Below are 14726 nucleotides of genomic sequence, written 5' to 3'. Positions count from 1 at the left end.
ACTACCACCATACCAAGGGAGATGGTAAAATTGAGCAATTTTCTCATTACGCTTTATTGTTCTATGTCAAAAAATTATTCACGGAACTCTTCAAGAGTTCGTGTATGAATGGTTCGTGTAAGAGCTGGTAATAATTAAACTTTGGTGCAAATTGATTCCTAAGATAACTGTGCACAGTATAAGTTTTCACATAAAATATGACCTGCTACTCTTTAACCTAAAAATGCAAGGATTCATTCTTATTTCTGATATCGTGATCGATATTGATCGATATCGATACCGTTATCGGAATCATTCAACAGTGAACTGTTTAATTAAAAAAAAGTCTTTTGGATGCATTTAAAATTATCCGTTTTCCAGGTGAATTCGCAACTCCAATAAACTATAGGGGGCGCTGCAGCCACTGTCTAATGGCAGATGAAAAAGATAAAACAAACAAATGCCGTAACTTATAACTTGCTTTGACGCTTAGTGAATGGCAGTCATTTTTCATGGTGTTTGTGGGAAGCTTTTTTTTTCTATTTTTCTGAAATTACATTACACCACAAACTGTCTGAAGTCTGTAATATAACCCAAAGAAAACACGTGGAATGGAATGTTTTACCCTTTTCTTTACTATTGTTAATCACCACAAGGTAGCGTATTTCAGCTCTGGAGTTGCGAATTGTCTTTCATTTAAAGAGTAAAATGTTAAGTGTGTGCTGAACAGAAAAGTGTTGTTATGAGGTATGTGTCAATTTTTTTCTAAACTACACTTTGAATATTTTTCTCAAAATTGCATTGTTTTTGCTGATTTATGATAAAAACTCATATTTTTCATAATTTAATGCTTCACCAACGCTCCTGAGCTTTCTATATATTGAGTAAACTTCCAGGTATTTGATCTTGTTTTCCAATTGCCTACACAGATAATGTACAGGAAAAATGTTTTCGAATCCGTTCTCAAAACATGCAACAAAACTATGATTATGTGACAATTTTAACCTCAAGTATTTTCAAGTTTTAGGGAGTTACATAACTTTAAAAGTCACCAGTAAATGTAATTATAACTTCGTTATGAATCATTCCCATTAGTTCAACAACATAAATAATTACGAAGTCTCTTAATACAATAATAATTTTAAGAGAATGTTCCAACCTGGATTCAGCTGAAAGTAGAAAAAGCAGAGAACCATTACACCAAATTAAATGCAAATTCACAGCAAGGAAATAACAATACACATACGCTAGGCAGTGGAAAATAATTATTAATTCGTGCGATTTCAGCGTTACTATACTTCCTCTGTTTGGAAATGGAAGCAGAAACTCCATCGCTGCGTAATTAATGATTGGAATTGAGCATTTACCAATGCTGCTACATACTGAATTTCCCAGGTAATTATGCTTAAAATTAAAAAGGGTAAATATTTTCTCGGAATGCAGCAGCAATTGTGCAAATAGAAATTGGTTGTGCTTTAGCCGTTTTTGAAGTAAAATTCAGACGTGCTTGCCGGAATAGAAATAAAATATCTTTTTGCGTATATTTATGACTGTTGCTTGGCGAAGTTTTTGTCAAGTACCTGTAGAATATTGATGACTTCAGAAATAGAAACATGCAGGCTGTCTATTTTGCACCTGCCTCAGGTTAGATGACCTTTTTAAGATAGATTTTGTTCCATGTTTTCTTTTGATTAAATCAGAAAAACTGCAATACATATAGGGGGAGTCGGGGCACTTTGGTCCTATTTTCTATTTTTATTTTTTATCTCATGAAACCATTTGATGAGGAGTTTGATTTTCTTCCACAAGTTTCATTTAATATCTCTTACTATCTTAGATTTTCATTTGTTGAAAATTTTATGCTCATTACCGTCTAAGCACGGATTGTATGGAAAGGCTAATATCCGGTTTACAGACGGAAATATTCGCGTCTATTACCTTTTAGGGATAGTAGTATTTCTCACAGATGTGCGCGTTTGTTCCTTAATTTTTTCTACTCAGTTTTTTTAAAAATGGTAATTTATTCACTGCAATAACTTTTAAATCAAATCTATATTTGATCCATATTCTCACTCAAAAACTAATAGATTTATTTAATAATTTATATTTAATAAACATAATTTGGTGCTTACAATTTTGCTTTTAAATTTACGAACGAAATGAGAACATTTTATTTTCTTTTTGTTGTTTCCATAGAAACTCATTGTGTTTCCATTCATTTTCACTTCAGTAAAGACAATAAATAAATAAGGCCCTGGTGAAATTATGAAAAGCGTGCATCAAAATACCATCGCTATTTTTCCATCTCCCCTGCTGGATTCATTTAGATGGAATCGCCTTCACTTGGCCGATTACCAAATTACATACAATCCGCTGTCAAACAGTAACTTGTTTCAGATTTAACAGACTTTCGTGAAGTAGACAAACGCGCGCTGGGCTCAGAGCTTGTTGGTCCGCATTACGAAAACATTTATTGTTGTAATTTTAATGATGAATATTGTCCAATATTGTATACTTAACTTATTTTCTTTTGTGTTTGGAATGAAGAAACGTAGAGTTTATAGATTAGTATAAAACATTAAACTAAACCAACTAGTGTCAGAACCATCAACATTTTCTCAAGAATCAGCATGATTCCGGTCGTCATCAGTTTCACAGCTACCATTACTACATTATTTATTTTTTTGATGCTAGAAAAAAGTGTTTGTGTGGTCATTTAAATGTGACCCAACGTAATTTCCAATTATCTACCGATTGAGATTCAGTAATGCAATGTTTCGAATCAAAATGTATCCCAAGATCTTTAGCGAAAAGAAGCTACGGATATTGGGATATATCGGTGTGACTTCGGGATTCATTTTTCTTAGTAGAGCTTGTTTTCTGTAGCTTACTCAATACATATTTCAAATATTGCAAAAGTTATGACTCACCCTATTGGAACAGAATTGCCGATTCAAAATTAAGGAAAGCCAAAATAATATATTAAATTAGTATAACGTGGACTGTGAACCTTACTCTATGGTCATCATGCATTTATTTGCAAAGGTGAACTGCTTTAGGCTTAGTGACAGTACAAAAAAGGGAATTTTGGCCTCACATTACTTTACTCTTAGGGATCAAAACCATAATCGTGAACACTGACTTGCTTAAAATGATCACAAGAGAAAGAGAGAGAAATTGCTGGAGTATCTTAAAGGTGGGAAAATCGTAAATGATCTGTCACAGGCCTACGAAAATTCGGTTCATGAAAAAGTGGTTGTACGGCAATGAGTGAGATGAATATTATTTGGTGGGCTGAATTTAAATATGACATACCCTTTTTTCAATCACGCAAAGATTTTTCACAAAAATCAGCTTGAATATTAGAGAAAAAAAAAGCTATTTTGCATATTCTTGAATAAAGAACATCTTTTCAAAGTATCTCTACGTTTATTATTTTCAAACTAATTTATTCATCAATCTATTGAAAAAAACCGTGCTATTTTAAATATATTACTTTGATGGTGCGGTAGAATATTATTCATCCGGACTAATGGGGAATCCAGGATGTCCGAATTTAAGAAAGTAGGGATTAAACAAAATAAAATATATAAATACCAAGGTATGTACTGCCGTGCGCATGTAAACGGCAGTATCTTCAGAAATGAGGTTTTGAGATATTTGAAGAAACGTGTTTTGGATTCAACGCTAAGAATTGGGAAAAGTCGGAATTAGACGGTTTTTTTTTTTGCGCTTTTTTTAAAGCGGTAACCAAATAAGCAAGCTTGTACAGTAAAACTAACTTACAATAGATGACAAAAAATCAAAAAAAAAAAAAAAAAAAAAAAAAATTGCAATTACTGCCCTTTACTGGCCCACTGCATCATAAGCAAACGACCGTGCGCAATGGGGTCGTTTCCAAAATTTTAAAAGTATTTTTTCGGAAAGAGCATGCTTAAAAACATAGAATCTGACCATTTTTTAAAATAATTTCATTAAGTTTAATATTAAAAAAAAAAAACTTAAATCGGTGCTTTTTCATCGTTTAACGCTTCTGCCGATGACATGACAAATGATGAAATGACATTTAGTGTTGCTATTCACGGTTCAAAATATTTAATTCGCATCTTTACTCAAGCGTATTGGCAACGATATGGTTGGTAGCAAGCGTAGAGCGATATTTTAATTCGCTGCTTGATTATCATAACGTGGAAACGTATTAGAAAGATGCGGCAAAGTGTATCATTTGTGACGTCATCAAGACCACGCCTTGTTTGAAAAATCAGACATTTAAAAAAATTAATTAAAAAAAAAAAAAACTGTTGGGAAAATGAAAGCATTTTCAGGGTACTTGTTTTTTTTTTTTTTTTTTTTTTTCTCTTTCTATCCATTTCAGTTACTAAAAGTAGTACTTTCGACTGAAGGAAACCACCCCATTGAAACTGTATTTTGATTTCAAGAGAAGGAAACATAAAACTGTGTAAGAGAAAATTACAAAAATAAAAATATATAGCCTACCCAAATACAATATTGCGCTGACTCGCCTTTTATTTATACAGTATGTGCTTCTAAATGACTGTCGGGATTACGTGAAATAAGATTTAAAAGCCCGGACTAACCAGGACTCACTGCATCTAGAACAAATACCATTGTTTAATATAGCCTAGAATGATGAGTATCTTTAATGTTCAATTTTCGTTTTTAAAAACGAAAAGACTTTTATGCCTTTTGACCATTTTCTGAAATCTTCTGCACAAGGGTATCACTGCATGTCTTAAACTGGGCACCAACGTTTACAGTGAAGTATGCATTGTGCTCTTTTCACATAATCTATTACATTTATAATTACAAAGTTTTTGAATGGGGGTTGTTTCCTTCAGTAAAAAGTACTACTTTTAGTCACTGAAATTGGTAGAATAAGGAGAAAAAAAATAACATGGAGCGAGAAAAAACTTTAAATTTCTCAACGCTTAATTTTATAATTTTTTTAAATGTCCAATTTTAAAAATAAGGCGTGGTTTTTATGACGTAACAAATGATGTACTTTGTCGTATCTGTCTACCGCGTTTTCACGTTATAATAATCAAGCAGTGAATTAAACACATGTGAAGAAAGAAGCGAATTAAGTATTTTGCTCTGTGAATGGCATCAGTGAATGGCATTTCATTATTTGTGACGTCATCCGGAGAAGTGCAAACAATGAAAGCGCAACGATATTTTTTTTATCAAATATTAAACTTAGTCAAATTAGTAAAAAAATGGTCAGATCCTATGTTTTTAAGCATGCTCTTTTCGAAAAAAATACTTTTGAAATTTCGGAAATGACCCCATTATGTAGTTTTGTGCGTTGTTTTCATTCGTTAAAAAATATTAATAAGCAAAAACTTCAAATTTTAAGAAGTTTAAAAATGCAGTCATCTAAATTTTAAAACAGTAAAGGCGAGTAGAAATGAGTTCAGTCAGGTAAAATATCAATAGCAACATTTTAAATTACTTTAGAGTGTCAAAAGCAACACAAATAGAAAATAGCGACGAAAGGAACACGTAACTTAAAAGTTTTGCACTAAAAAAAAAAAAAAAAAACAAGGAATTACCAATTTTATTCAGCTCTTATTGAAGAAAATTTTGTATCAATTTTTAACATGTGTTCAAAATTGTTGTAGTTCATATTTAAACGTTCTGTTTTACTCTCGAAAAAAATATTTAAAAAATAAGACTTTTATTTAGTTTGTTATCTCAATTTTTAGTAAATGCTTGTGAAGTTAAAGCAAGGAATTGTTTCTCAATGATCACAATATTGATATTGTTACAGTTAATAGTAACTCAAATAAGAATTATTGTTAAAGAAAAATGACTAATTTTAACAAGTTTAACTTAATCATCTAAATTTTAAAACAGTAAGAGTGAGTAAAAATGAATTCAACCAGGTAAATTTTCAGTTGTAGCATTTTAAATCATATCAATATTAGAAACGGTACAAGCAGAAAATAGCGGCATTAAACATATGATATTTATATCAGGTAAGTTTAGAGAGGTAAAGGTTTTTTAAAAAGGGTTACAAAGTTAAAAGTTATACAAACATGCGGACGCACACATACGTATACATACATAATAAAATACCGCAAAAAGTTTTTTTTTTTTTTTTGCAAATGCAAAAACTGACTGAAAGTTTTCCATACAAAGAATAATTTTACTCTGATAAAAAAAAAAGCTTGCACATCAACGTCTTTATTTTCCAAGACAACAGTTTAAATTCAAAATATTGTCAAAATAATCTAAAATGTGCAAATAGCGTATGAACTTTTAGTAACATTTGCGAATTCGCCAACGCGCTACTGAAACTAGCACATGCTCTTATTAGTTTGTAAATCTATTTATAGCATGAAATTGCACACCCGCCGGCTAAAATTGGGTCCAAATGCTAAGGGCGTTTCTAAAAATACACAGACTTGGGTTACAGTTAATAATTAAGCAGCGTGGACGTGGAAAATGTATTGCACATTTTGGTAGAAATATTGATTCTCTAAAAATACCAGGACTACTTAATCTTTTCGTTTAGAGTTATGAGCATATACACCATTCAGTTAAGCAGCATTTTCACATTTTCTCTCCAATTAGTCATGTCGCTCTGCTAGTTTTAGAAGAAACAATGAAGTGAGATTGTATTATAGTATTTTTTTTTTCTCAAAATGCAGTGTTTTTTTTTTTTTTTTAATGTTAAATTTTTGTGGTGGCGAAATAAAAAGTAAAACATTTTTTCTTTAAACATCTTTGTTTTATACTTTAAAATACAGAAAAATATGAAAAAGTAGTATTTTGTTATAAAAAAGTAGCAGGTTGAATAATTTATTGCTGCGTCACAAATTAATTTTCTTCATATGAAAACTTTTGCACTGATTGTTGACACCAAAGGTTTTATGATTTTGTTTTAACATTTTTCAGAGATTTCAGAGTGCAATTCTCCCTCAGTCAGAAACATTTACTTTCCAAGCATTCCCCCCCTAAATCAGCACCAAATTATTTTTCAAAATCCAGAGTTCTCACACTCTTAAGCCACGCCCCATTATACAGGGACTATCACTTGCATACAAGAAAAATCACTTTCCTTCCTAATGAAATCATAAATTCTTTACCTAAGAGATAGTTTAATGCCTCCACTGATGATAGAGTCCATGAAAAATTGGGCGTGGCTTTACAGTGTGCGAGCCATAGATTTTTGAAACTAATTTGTTACTGATTTAAGGAAAGAAGGAATGATACATAAGTAAATGTTGTTCATTTATAGCATAGCACACTGAATTACCTGAAAAATATTTACATACTATCACACAGTCATCAATGTTTGGTTTAAAAGTATTCAAATGTACCTTCTAATTTGGAACAAATTTCTCCTCTTAATGTAACGACTAATTTGGAACGGAGAGAGTAAAACTGAAGGAGAGAAGGAGAGAATGCTTGGTTTAAAAATGTTGTTGATTTATAGCATAGCACTCTGAATTCCCTGAAAAATGTTTAAATTATATTATACAATCATCTGTTTTAATATTTGGTTCAAAAGTATTCAAACACAGCTGCTGATTTAAAAAAAACTATCTTCTTAATATAGCGACTAATTTGGAACGGAGGGAGTAAAACTTAAGGAGAGAAGGAGGGAATACTTCGTTAGGAAATGTTGCTGATTTATAGCATAACACCCTGAATTCCCTTAAAAGCATTTAAATAATATCATACAATCATTAGTTTCAGTATTTGGTTCAAAAGTATTCAAATACAGCTGTTAATTTAGAACAAAACATTCTTCTTATTACAGCGACTGATTTGGAACGGAGGAAGTAAAAATTTGAGGAGACAACAAGGGGGTTGATTTATAGAATAGCATCCTGAATTCATTGTGAAATGTTTAAATAATATCATACAATCATCAGTTTCAATATTTAGTTAAAAAAATTCAAATGTTGTTATTCGCTTCATGTAGCGATAAATTTAGGACCAAGAAAGTATAAATTTAGTTGAAACAACAATTATTAATATGTTGAATACTTTAAAAGTAAATTAAGGGAGTGAAATAATCCACTTTTAAACCTACTCTTCACAAAATGCAATTTAATACATCACGTGATTTAAAAAACTAAAGAACTGAAGAGATTTTGCCACGCTATGCTTTTTAAAACTTTCTTCATTAATTACCCTGAAGTTGGGCAGTCCCTGAGTTACATGTCAAATGATTAAATGTTAATGATTTGAATGAACAAAGAGTACGATACAATGGAGGATATAAAAAAACAGCATTTTTAGAGCATGCCCGGCATTTCTGAGGCATTGACTAAGGTGCATACTATCACAATATTCCACGAAACGATGACCGAAAGAATTTCTTTCATTCAATTAAATTGCTTGGAACAAAAAAAAAAAAAAAAAAGTCTTACGCCTCTTACAAATTCAACTTTTTAAAAATACGTTACTTATTTTCAATTACTCAAAGTTTAAATTTCTCAGGTTTCACCATTGTTTTTAAAAAGCAACCGAAGTTAAAACGTTTTCTATGAATATTTTTCTTAACATTGTAAGAGCTATTTAAAGATTAAAGTCTTGTTTTTTTAATTTGAAATTCAAAAAGAGAAAGTTAAAGCATTAGTAGATTTTATTGCTGAAATAATTTTACTTTGGTAATTATTCTTCATTATTACCATGTTCAAATTTTGAAATCTTCCTAAGTAGTTATATTTATCTTAACACTCACCAAAAGAACTAATATTATATTTTAAAAACATTTTAGCTGCATATAAATTGCTTCTTATAAGTTTAATGTTTTTAAAATGATACTATAGCTGTTTCAAAGTTTAAACGTTTAAGGTTAAGGAATTCCCTTGCTCGATTTTGACAGCATAATTCACATTTGGAACATTTAAAACCTTAACTATTCAGTTTTGACAAATGATTGACAAAAATAAACAGGTTAAAATAACATATTCAGATGTGGTAATGATGAATTTCATAATTTAAGTATCTGAAAACAAGATTTCTCAAAACAAACTAACGTTCCTTCTTACTTAAACAGCTCCATTAAAGGGATATTCTAAATCTGTTTGGTATTTAACAGCACGAATTAGGTCCTTCTAACTCCATTATGTCCGCAGACGTCTTAACGAGTGGGATATTTCGTGAAGCGCCATTGGCCTACTTTTCTCTGAGTCTTATTTCTTATTTATTTGATAATTAATGATGAATTCTATCACCCTGACGAGTGTAGGTAGTAGATGCACTTCCTTTCTTTTGCACACCGAACGGTACAACGTCAGAAGATCAAACACGACAATCGATGTTATATTTCTGGGATACATGACTTCAAAAACGCTTTAGAATATTTGGAATATGTAATAGTTTTAAAGGGATGGTGACCACGTTGGTACAATGCACATGTAAAAAGCAATCAAATTCTAGATTCGGATTAAGAGCGAGTTCGGAGCTCGTACTCCTTGATGAATAGAAACAGTACTTAAATGTTTTTTAGGCATTATTGTTGCTCGTGAAGTCAAAAGTTAAAAGTACAAAATGCAACATTAAAATTAAAATAGTTTTCGAAAAATAAAATTTTTTGTTGTAGGTATTAATTTCATAAATCTGGGTTGGAAAGCATTAGAAAAGGTTAAAATCGGAATAAAATCTAGTTTTTTACAGCAAAATGATTTAAATAGAAAACTTATTCCAGACGGAACGATTAGACATTTTCTTAGTTATTAAAAAAACATTAGATACCTTCCTATGTACCGCAAAGTATCACACAGGATCAAAAAAGTAACACACAAGTAGTCAACAAAAATTAAAAAATCAAAGAGACACCATTAAGTATCAAAAAAAAAAAAAAAAAAACACACACACAAACAAAGATCAATACATTGCATAATTGTAAAATCTCGAACTACGATTGTTACATTGATTATTAAAGCGTGTGAATAATTATACAAAACAAAATTATTTTTTATCGTCGCTTCAAGACTACAATGATTTTCTTTATCAATGCATATTTATTAAGCTTAAATATTTCTGCCTGAAGCTTAAAAATTTCACTATCTTAAGTATAAACTTTTGAAAAATTATTGACCATCACAAGTTTTCTAAAAAGAATAATATGTAACACGAATGTAAAAGATTTTTTTCTTCTTTTTTCCTGGATTAGTTCAGAACTAAATATATTTCTAAGTTCTAAAAAATACACTAAATGATAGAGATTGAAATATGCAAAGAAGAATTAGAAATTCAACTCTAGCTAGTATTCTTGTAAACAAGAACCACTAAAATTGTAATTCAAATCCAATATGCAATGGATTCTTTCTAGAAACTCTTAAGAATACATAGCATTATGTATCAAAAATATTATTATTATTCAATAAAATGTATCTGTAACTTGAATGTTCTAAAGAATGCTCTTTAGCATTTTCGAAATTGAAAGTGAAATTAACTTTTATAGTTATTGAAAGATTCCGGTAAATATAAAGCTTTAGAGCTTTATGAATAGATTTTTTAAAAGTTTATTTGCAAAGGAATACACCATAGAGTAACAGCATTAGCTCAAATAAAAGTGCAATATGTTTGCAATCAATTAACATTAATCATAACTCAAAATATTGTATACATTTTGTAGCAAAAATTAGTAAAATAAAATAAAATTAAAATAAAGACAATTACCAGTTCTTTCAGATCAATACGAAAGTGATGTTTAAAGGATCTATCGTCCTAATTTTATTTTCCCTCTACTTATTACTTATGTTATTCAATTAGGTTTTTTTTTTATCTGCTTTTAAATATTAACTTTATTTGCTCAAACTGAAGACTTAGCTAATTCTTTCCCCATTTTCTTATGCTTATTTTGTTTAATTTTACATAATTTAACCATTTTGAGTTTTTTAAAGCTGCAATGAAATATACTTTTGTTTTGTAATTATATTTCATATTCTACTACATAGTTTCTAGTTTATATACAAAGGTTATAATTAAAGGCAAATATAAAAATCATACATAACCAATGTTAGATTTCTTAGGTTTTTTTTTAAATTTAATAATGTTGTACATTTTTCAAACCAATAAAGGGGGGAAAGAATATGAGTTTTTTACTTACAAAAGAAAATATTTGACAATCTTAAAACTTAAATCTTTGACATTAATTTTTACTATACCCTCTCTTTGATCTTCGCTCTATAAAACTTTAAATAACATCACGCATCTGATATTAAAAGAGATCAAGATTATTTAAATATATGTATGCATGGTTCAGTGATATTTTATATATTTTCTATCTGAAAAATACTACATTGAAATAATTATTTAACGGAAGATGTTTGTTTGTAACAAGTATATTATATATGGCACAAAATAATTGTAGCATGAAAAAGTAATAAAGCACTAAAGAGAAATAAGTAGTATTATCTTAGAGACATTCGTCATTGATGTTATCGGCTTAGTTTAATCTTTCTTTGAAGAGTTTATAAGCTTACATCATTGACAACAGGCTTAACAAAAAACAAGAGTTGCATTATCCAACGATTTAGTAGATAATTGTTGTCCAGCATGCCTTTTCAGCATAATTAGAATTGGAAGAAAATTTATTTTCTTTGCAAACATATTTAAATTGTATAAATAATTTAAAGTGTTTTGTAGTAAAATTAGTTTTTCAATTAATAAAACTTGATAATGTCATGTTTCATATTAAAAACAATTATTGTTATTAACGAAAATTGTATGTTTAAATTACACGACAAAAATATGAATTTAGTGGTTCAAAATTAGATGTAAAATGTGAAAATTATACATTCTATTAATTAATAGTAAATTTTTGATACATATGTTCTAAATTCTTAAGAGTTTCTGAAAATAATCTTTGCTCTTAAGAAGAGGAAAAGCTGGATTTTAAGTCAGAAGTATTTTAAGAAACAAAATTCAAATTCTTAATAATTATAAATTAAAAAATAATAATTTCAAGCATTTTTAAGACTAAATAGAAATTTAGTGGGATCAAAAATAAAATTAAAAAAAAATAGTCAGGTAGGTTTTCCTAATTGTCTGTAAAATTTAAACTTGTTAATGTACATATAAATTCAAAGAAACCCAATTTTAATTAAAAAAAGCACTTCATTTAAATATATCGTTAAGTTAAACTTATAAAAGGAGCATCCTTTACATGAATGTTATCTAAAAATAAGATAAGTAGGTCATAAAAAAACTACTTTTCCACTTTTAAATGCGCTTTTTTTAAAGAAAGTAAAATAAAATTTAGCGGAAAAAACAACAACAGAAATGTTACAATAAATAAATAAAATAATAGACACTAGTTTCGCATCAATAAAAATAAATAAATAAATAAATATTAATTGAAAAGAAAAATAAAATAATTTTATAGTCTAACTAAAAAATAGATTAAAAAAAATTGAATAAATGTAAAAAACAATAGAAAAAGCGAAACTAAAACATTTAAGAAGTAAATCAAAAAATAAATATTATGTGTGTGTTTGAAATCCCCAACCTCGGGGACATAAGCAAAACTATTCACACGTTTTAAACACCATATTTATACATTTAAGAATCATAACAAAGGTTTTAAATTAACAATGAGGAATGATAAAAAATTTTAACCTTTGGAGTCTTAAAATCAAGAAATAAGAAATACCCTTCAAAACTAGTTTTTTAAAAATAATTTTTATATATTGTGGAAAAAAGAATTCCACTTCCTTTCGTTGTAGCTATTAAACACATCAAAACGTCTATACATTAACATGCGAAAACTTTAATAAGTATTACATGTTTTCCAACGAAACGAAGCTCAAAAAACAGAACTTCAAAACTTATAACTGTAGAATGTAAAAGTTTAGAATAAATATTTAAATGTTGCTGTGAAAAATTAACTTTTAAATTAAAAATGCTAAAGACATTTAATATCGCTTGAAAAATTATATAAACGAAGCTTTTTCAGGTAAAATATACTGTTTACGCATCACAAACTTAAAAAAACAATTGAATACATCTCTAAAAGCACATTTTTAATAAATGAATTAACAAAGGAACCAGAGAACTTGAAAAAAAATAATAAAAGAAAAGAAAAAAGAAAAGAAAAAGAAAAAGGAGACATGAGAAGCATTTCAAGAGCGAAACTTTGTACTACCAACACCATAAACATCTTGAATTATGTACATTTGTTACAACTGATTATTTAGTATATTTGAAGAAACGATAAAATGTTAACATTTTATTTTACCTCCCTCCTTTAAATGTGTTCTTTCAAAAGGGAAAAGTAAAACTAATAAAAGAAACAAAAAAAAAAAAAAAAAAAACTCCTGCAATAGCAGAACGCAAAATTGAGAGTTTATATTGAATGCTGGAAATACTTTTTTTTTCTTTTATTTAAAATGTTAATCACACTTAAAACTGCAATATATATTTAACATTCAAAATTGCTTGAAAAATAAGAGAAAAAATACTCTTCGTTAATTGTATCGTTTAGTGCATCGTTAGCATAAAAAAAATGTTGAACATTTTCAGATTTTTTTTTCAAATACAAAAGAATGACAAAAGAAAATTTAGAAAAAAGAAAAATAAAGCAGCGTTAGAGTAAAACTTTCTATTACCAACACAATAAATATTTGGAAATATTTATCGATTTTGTTGCAGTTTATTATCAAAATATTTAACGAAACGCCAAAAATTTCAATTTTTGCCTTACCTCCTTTCAGCGGTCAAACTTCCTTTCCATAGTAGAAGGACGAAGATCTATACATTTCTCTATATTCCTGCAACTCTCTCAACTGAATATACAACATCACTTTGCATCATCCCGGACGGTCCGGGAGTTAAAAAAAGCAGGATAGCCACTACCTTTGGACCTAGATACTACTCAGGACAGCGATCAACAACATTTCAGGTACGGTTTGATAAAGACGGTTTCGTTAGATGGCTATCGTTAGATGGCTGTTTAATTTTTTTTATCTTTTAGTTGCTGAGATTCTGGGACGGTGTGTAGCTCTTTTTATTTTTCTCGGATTTTTTTTTTCTACTTGTTTTTCTTTTTCCTTGGGTTTTAAGTTGCTGGAAGGGGGATATAATTGTCCTACTTTAAACGGCAGTGTAGAGTAGTAGTTTCTCTTGATTCACCCGCTCAACTTCCCTAGCTACACTAGCTGGCTTGAAACCGCTGCAGACAGCGGGAGAGCTTTCTGCATCCAAATCGTGAATCGATATGAGCGGTGGAGAGGTTTTTAGGTAATCAAAAATTCTGTACGGGACCGTTTCGGGAGCAGCTTTAATTCAGCTATGCAGACGAGCTAGGGAATTTAGCTATGATTACGGCTAAAAATATCCGAAAAATTAAGAATTTTCGTTGGAATATTTCTGTTGGGGCAGAATATTTTTCAGCCGAAAATATTTGATTCGAAATTTTGTTTTGGGTTGAATTCCGGTATGGGAGCGTTGGTCCTGCCATCTAGTATCGTGTCGTGAAAGCATTTTCTTTGGAACTGACTCTAGGTCAGATTATATGGAACAGTGTAACTGAGCATAATAGGTCAAAGTTAAATAAATGTTGCAGTACAGCGACTTCGTTTCAGAACTGCTTGTTTTCAGAATCTTACAGATATGTACGATTAGTTTCGAAGAAAAAAAAACATGACAACGCGAAAGCTACATGTACACTTCTAATAAACAGAATAGCGTACAAAGAGCGTACAGAATAACGTACACGTTAGACATAAATCAATCAATATTGGGTTAAACTGATAAAAAGG

At 29.5% G+C, this 14726-nt stretch overlaps 1 protein-coding gene across 1 annotated transcript in view; it reads right to left on the bottom strand.

Annotated features, from left to right (window-relative positions):
* Window positions 1-14272, bottom strand: part of LOC129221997 (voltage-dependent calcium channel type A subunit alpha-1-like) — a 368073-nt gene extending 353801 nt beyond the window's left edge. The window contains 1 exon segment of the mRNA XM_054856408.1: window positions 13670-14272. The gene's annotated coding sequence lies outside the window, so the exon portion shown is untranslated.
* Window positions 14273-14726: the final 454 nt, after the last annotated feature.

The sequence above is a fragment of the Uloborus diversus genome, chromosome 5 (assembly GCF_026930045.1).
Source record: "Uloborus diversus isolate 005 chromosome 5, Udiv.v.3.1, whole genome shotgun sequence".
Taxonomy (NCBI): domain Eukaryota; kingdom Metazoa; phylum Arthropoda; class Arachnida; order Araneae; family Uloboridae; genus Uloborus; species Uloborus diversus.
This window is presented reverse-complemented; position numbering and strand designations above follow the sequence as displayed.